The 6911-nt window shown below is 35.3% G+C and overlaps 1 pseudogene; it reads left to right on the forward strand.

Annotated features, from left to right (window-relative positions):
- The first annotated feature begins 1318 nt into the window (after positions 1–1318).
- On the forward strand, positions 1319–5230 carry LOC112025074 (CMP-sialic acid transporter 2-like; annotated as a pseudogene).
- The last annotated feature ends 1681 nt before the right edge of the window (positions 5231–6911 follow it).

Genomic DNA, 6911 nt, shown 5'->3' on the forward strand with positions numbered 1-6911 from the left:
GCCTTCATTTTGCTTGTTAATTATATATATATATATACCTATATTTTTATCTACCTTGCAGTTAGCAACTAATTTTCTTTTAGGACATATTTGGTAGACTATAATAAACGCTATAATATAATAGTTATTCATATGATTTAGTTATACTTTAATTTGGTTATATTTTTATTACAAAGAATAATCGTTCCTTATGAATAGCTATTCTTCAAAATGAGGAATAACTATTCCTCTTTAAAAGGTTGTATTAATTATTCCTTAGTAAGTGCAATAATTTCAAAACTTAATATATTTTCAAATAAACAAACTTTCTATATACATTTAACAATTATAAAAATAAAAAATTATAAAAAATAACACATATCTCTCTTAAATTTAAAAATAACAATTTTTAAGCAAATATAATTGCATGAGTAAGAAATTTCCAAAAATAAATGTTAAGTTTCATTCTAATGTTATAATTCACAACCAAACTAATGAATATGTTTAGTTATTATATTACAATACATTTTATTCATTATAATAAAGATTACAATTTCTGCCGTAATTCCCATTTAGTATACCAAACGTACCCTTAATTTTAAAGGCATCTTATTACATCGAGTTGCTCTCTTCTTCTTTTTTCAGTTCCCCCACCCCGTCTTTTTGTGTGGTTGGATAGCATGGGCCTCAAATTTAAGTTGGGCTCACAATGACGTTTTGGGCCTGCCCTAGAAGTTATTTTTAAACTTAAAATGCCAGTTTTTTTTCCTCCTCCAATCCTTGGAATAAGCTCAAGCTTATTGTTAAAGATGTCAAACCCAATTCTAGTCAAGCCCAAGCCCAATCCTTGGGGTGCAAACAAAATTTTCTACTTGACCTGATTCTTAAGGTTTTTTTTTTTTTTTTCAACCATTCATTTGCATACATTTATATAAAAGTCTTAATTGTTTTCTTAAGGCTATTGTATCTAAATGATGTTAAATACATATATTTGAATGTCGTTATCCAAAAAATGCTAAAAAGTTTATTTAAAAAAATAATAATAATACTTATTACATATTGTCAATTGTGTTTGATTTGTGCACGTAAAATTTACAACAAACCATTAAACCAATAATATTTTAATTTATTTTTTTTAAAAATGGGTCGTGTTAGATTATGAGTCAACCCATTTTTGGGTCGGGTTAAAAAATTTGAGAGCGGGCATGGGGTGAATTTTAACGCATGTCAACACAATTGAAAGGCAATGAGCAAATTGAGTTAGAACGCGCCTTTGCTCCCGTACAAAAGCTTAACACATCAGATCTGAGACAGAGAGAGAGAGAGATATCCTGAAGATATGGAATACATAAAACTCAATGTCAATGATCAGGTTCCTTTTCCTCTTCACTCATATATATTCCATATACCCCCATCAATTTATTTATTTTGTTTGTTTTCGTTTCTGGGAAAATGATGAAAATGGCAATGGCCGGAATGCTCTTTCAGTGACTAATAATGTGCCCACTTTGGGAGGTACCACCATTGACTGGTCCAAATGGAAGCTCATGTTGTAATTCTAAGCAAAACCCATGTTGTAATTCAGAGAGATTATTAAGTAAATTATATAAATTTTGTTTTGTTTTGTTATAGGATCATTTTGATAGTTGCATTGGCCCTTCTTATGAGTTCGCAAAGCATAGTTATTGCGTGGTCTAAGAGAAATGGCAAGTACATTATAGTATTACCACTTCAAATTTTATGGTAAGCATAATTATAATTTTTAAAAAGTATATATATTCAATTAATGTTTCAAGGTGTAATTTATGTTTAACATTCAGTTTGGTAGGTCTCGGGTTCAAATCTTAGATATATGTCATTTTTTAAGGTAATCAAAAGATGGGTATTGATTTATTTCCTCTTTTATTGAATTAGGTGGAGACTTTGAAATGTGGGTTATCACTTTTAGCGTTGGCAAGAATATGGAGAAGTGAAGGTGTTACTGAAGATAACAGGTATTCCTTGTTTGTTTTTATTCTAAGTTTTCATAAAACTTGTGATTTAATGCTCTCATGAAGTTGGAATTATCATTTAGCAAAAAATAAGTTGGAATTATGAATTATCATATTCCGGAGAAATGATTCTGTACACTTGATGTGCTTCACATAATGGTGGGTCCCATCTGTAGGACCCACGTGTAGAGCTCACTCTGACACCTAGAAAGTACCTTATATGCCCAGCTGTATAAGACCTATGTGAGACTGATGTGGGGCCCACATGTCAGTCTCACATAGGTTGTATATGCCGAGCATATACAAGATTTTCTCCATGAGAGGAGGGCATATTACACAAAATGATTTCACCATATCTAAAGACAAAATGCACATTTTTGTTTCATCCCAGTTATTTAACTATGTTTTTATTTTAAGGTCACATTCTTTATTCCAATCATATCTATTTATTATTGTTTCTTGTTCTGCCTTTGAACTAGGTTAAGTACAACATTGGATGAAGTTATTGTAACCCATTCCTGCGTTACTTTACCTAGTCAAAAATTTGGTCCAGGTTAGTTGTGGTTATCATGTTTTTATTTTAATGTAAAACCTATTTTCGTCCCTACATTTTTACACGATTCTCACATTTTGGTCCTTAACTTTTTTTTTCAGTGTTTTTAGTCCCTATCCTGGAAAATGCTTCTCATTTTCATCCTTGCCGTTACATCAGAGACGGAACTTGCATAGTTGGCAAACGGCTTAAGTTCAGAACATTAAAATAATGCCACATAAACCACGTGGCTTTCCACATCAGCATTTAAATTAAAAAAAAAAAGTTAAAAACATAAATAAAAACAAAAAATTATATTAATTGAGATCTAAGTGTGTCTTGAAATAGACACAAACCTAGATTTAAGAATACAAAATTAAAATCCAAAAATCACAAACCCAGAAACACAAACACAAACCTAGCAACAGATCTTCTTGGTCAACCAAACACAAAAGCAACAAACACAAACCCAGCAACTGATTTTTCTTGTCAACCAAACACAAAAACAAGAAACACAAACCCAAACATCAGTAAGAATATAAACACAAACCCAGCAATCCATCTTTAGAAAACCCAAAAAACCCAAGTCCAAACACAAACCCAAATTCAAACTTGACTACTACTACTCAATCACCTACCGTTATTGGAATCAGAATCGGAATCAGAGCCGGCGGCGACGACTACGAAGAGCTTGTCCGCGCCGTGAGTGACGATCTCCGCCGTCGATTTCCATACGGAGGAGCCAATATCGTCGATGGCTTGACCGACCAACTCGAGCAATTCCTGAGGGATGGAAGCGCCGGCGTTGAGCGAAGCCAGGAAATCCATGACGGTGCACGACGCGACTTCTCAGATCACAGATGTTTCTTTCTTCAACCCAGACCTGAATTCTCTACATCGCGCTGATAGGTCTAGATCACTGACTCCGATTTCGACGCAATTGTTTTGATCAATCTGTCGAAACTCCAAATCGCGGTGGAGTCCGAGTCCGGATCTGGGTATGGATTTGGGTCCAGGTTCAGTTCGGGATTGCTGTCATTTTGGGGTTGGTCCGTGTCTTCGGAGAAGACGGATTTGAAGAAATCCATTATAGTCAACTCCTTGTACCCATTTCTTACTGATGTTTAGGTTTGGGTTTGTGTTTGTTGTTTTTGAGTTTGGTTGACAAGGAATATATGTTGCTGGGTTTGTGTTTGTGTTTCTGGGTTTGTGATTTTTAAATTTAAATTTTATGTTTTTAGATTTGAGTTTGTGTTTTTGTTCAAAACACTTTCAATTAATGTAATTTTTGGTTTTTTATTTTTGTTGATAATTTTTTTTTTTTAATTTAAATGCTGACATGGAAAGCCACGTGATTTATGTGGCATTCTTTTAATGTTCTTAACTTAAGCCGTTTGCCAGTTGTGCAAGTTTCGTCTCTGATGTAACGGCGGGGATGGAAATGAGAAGCGTTTTTCTGGATAAGGACTAAAAACGGTGAAAAAAAAAGTTATGGACCAAAGTGAGAATTGTGTGAAAATGTAGAGATGAAAATGAGTTTTACGCCTTTTATTTTTAGTCGTCACAATGCCATTGGTATTCTTGCTTGTTGAAATTTGATTAATGCATATTCTTAGCTTTTATGCTGCAGTACTACATCCTTGAGCATGTGGATACCCAGGGTTATCAAATACTGAAGAATCTGAACGTTATCAGTACTGGCGTTTTGTATAGAATTTTTTACTTAAGAAGGAGTAAGTCCTTATAATCATTTACATTGGATATTTTTCATTTCATATGTACTAATTCAGCTACTCTTGGGCTACATGTCTGAGGATGGAAAGTGAAAGATTAAGGAAAAAAACTAATTTAAACAAACTAAGAATTTTAGCCAAACCAGTTATGACTGCAAAATTTTTTCAGGTTCAGCCAAACCAGTTACGACTGCCAAACCAGCTCCAATTATGTATTCTTTCAGGTTCAGCAATATTCAATGGGCGGCTTTAATTTTACAATGTGTTGGGTGCAGCATATCTCAGATAAAGCCGAGGTAGGGTTTTACTCACACAATTACATTGTTTGTATAATCTTTTCTTAAAATTCAAATTTTTTCTACTTTTCAACTTATTGTTTGTGCCTTAGAAAATGACATTATTTTTTTGCAGTTTAGATGTTTTTCAAAATCCTGTTCAAGGTTGGGTGATGGCCATTGTGAGTTAACCAAAATTTTAGACACTCTTAACACAACAATGAAGAAAAAATAAAAAATTGAAAAAAAAACATTTTATAGTTTAATGTTCTTGTTATCATAATGGGGGTGATTTCTTTGCAGGTCATGGCACTTCTAAGTGGTTTGGCTGGAGTGTACACTGAGGTGAGTTTTTTAAGTACAAAGTTTGCACTCTAGTTCTTCAGAACTACAATTCATGTCTGTCATTTAGTCATTTACCATTTGAATCCTAACCCAACATAACTTGATCAATGATTAGGTTGAATTTTGTTAATTGACAGATTTTGTAGGACTGATTGAAGTTTTTTAGTGATACATTGAGTTAAAAAAGTGAAACTCTCATTAGAGTGATCTAGATAATTGTTCTATTAATTATCTTGCTTATGATTTCTACAGGCTATAATTAAAAAGCATCCTTCAAGAAACATAAACGTGCAAAATTTCTTTTTGTACGTCTATGGCATGTTGTTTATGAAGAAAAGAGAGAAACGAAGAAAAGAGAGATTCCAAAATATCTAGAAATTTCTGTAACTAAATCCAATCTTATTAAAACTGATTACAGTGAGATGGTTTATATAGATGTCATCAGAGCAAGAGTTTGTTATAACAAACTTTCATTAGGACTAATACTTCCTATTACACGTGTCATCTCACTACTCTAAAGGAAAATGATGTTGTCTTACAAAGCCTTAAATGAAACGGTGAGTTTTGCCTTTAACTGTAGTCTTAGAACAGGTTGAGGCAGATGACATCGTTTGGAGCTGCAATTCCTGAGTACTGGCATGTTCCTGCTGCAAGTCTTGAGCATCATACTCGTCTGGCTTATCATCCCCCCTCAAACACATGGGGAATCGCCACATGAGTTTGGAAAGAAGCCACAAAAATTGAGGAGAAGGTAGCCCTTTAGTGAGAATATTAGCAAGCTGATCATGTGAAGCAACAAACTGAAGAAGAAGATCACGCTTGAGAACTTTCTCCCTAACGAAGTGGTAGTCCACCTCGATATGCTTCGTTCTAGCATGAAAGACCGGGTTGGAAGCCAGGGCAAGAGCGGAGATATTATCACACCAGAGAATGGAAGGAGCACTTAGGAACACACCAAGATCTTTAAGAAGCATATGAACCTAACACAACTCAGCAACAGTAGAGGCTAGAGCCCTGTACTCAGCCTCAGTAGAAGATTTGGAAACTGTGGCCTGCTTCTTAGCTGACCAAGTAATGGGGGAATTACCAAAGAAGACAAGAATACCAGAGACAGACTTCTGTTCCACTGGGTCTCCAGCCCAGTCAGCATCACTATAAGCTGACAGAGACAAAGGACTTGGAGTAAAAGCAAGGCCTTGATGAATAGACCCTCTCAGGTACTGTAAAATACGCTTGGCAGCTTGGAGATGATTATCAATGCGAGAACTCATGAATTGACAAGCTTGCTGAACTGCAAAGGACAGATCTGGCCTAGTTAAAGTGAGGTATTGGAGCGTTCCAACCAGACTTCTATAGTGAGTAGGATTAGATAGCAAAGGACTGTCAGCAGGCCATAAATGAGCATTGGCAGCACAAGGAGTGTTGCAGGGCTTACAATCAGCCATATGAAACTTGTTAAGAAGGTCCAAAGTGTATTTGGATTGATGAACAAACAAACCAGAGGAAGTATACTCAATTTGCAAGCCTAAAAAATAATGCAGCTTACCCAAATCCTTAAGATCAAACTCAGAACTAAGCTGATGAAGAAGAGAGGCAGTGAATGAAGGATGATTGCCAGTAACAATAATTTCATCTACATAGAGCAAAAGAAACACCAAATGACTATCATGCTTGTAGATAAAGAGATTACCATCAGCACCAGAGGCAATAAATCCAATGTGAAGCAGCTGAGATGTGAACCTCTCAAACTAGGCCTAAGGTGCCTATTTCAAACCATAAAGAGCCTTATGCAAAAGGCAAACATGGTTGGGAAAATTTGAATCAACATAGCCCTGAGGCTGTGCCATGTAGACCTCTTCCTTGAGGATACCATGAAGGAAGGCATTACTCACATCTAACTGTTTAAGCTCCCAACCGCAGTGCACTACCAAAGCAAGAAGCAAGCTAACAGTGGCAGGTTTCACTACAGGACTAAAGGTCTCATCATAGTCCAATCCATACTGCTGAAGATAACCTCTAGCCACTAACCGAGCCTTGTACCTAGCTATAGTCTCAT

This window comes from Quercus suber, unplaced genomic scaffold (assembly GCF_002906115.3).
Source record: "Quercus suber isolate HL8 unplaced genomic scaffold, Cork oak 2.0 scaffold_332, whole genome shotgun sequence".
NCBI classification, from domain to species: domain Eukaryota; kingdom Viridiplantae; phylum Streptophyta; class Magnoliopsida; order Fagales; family Fagaceae; genus Quercus; species Quercus suber.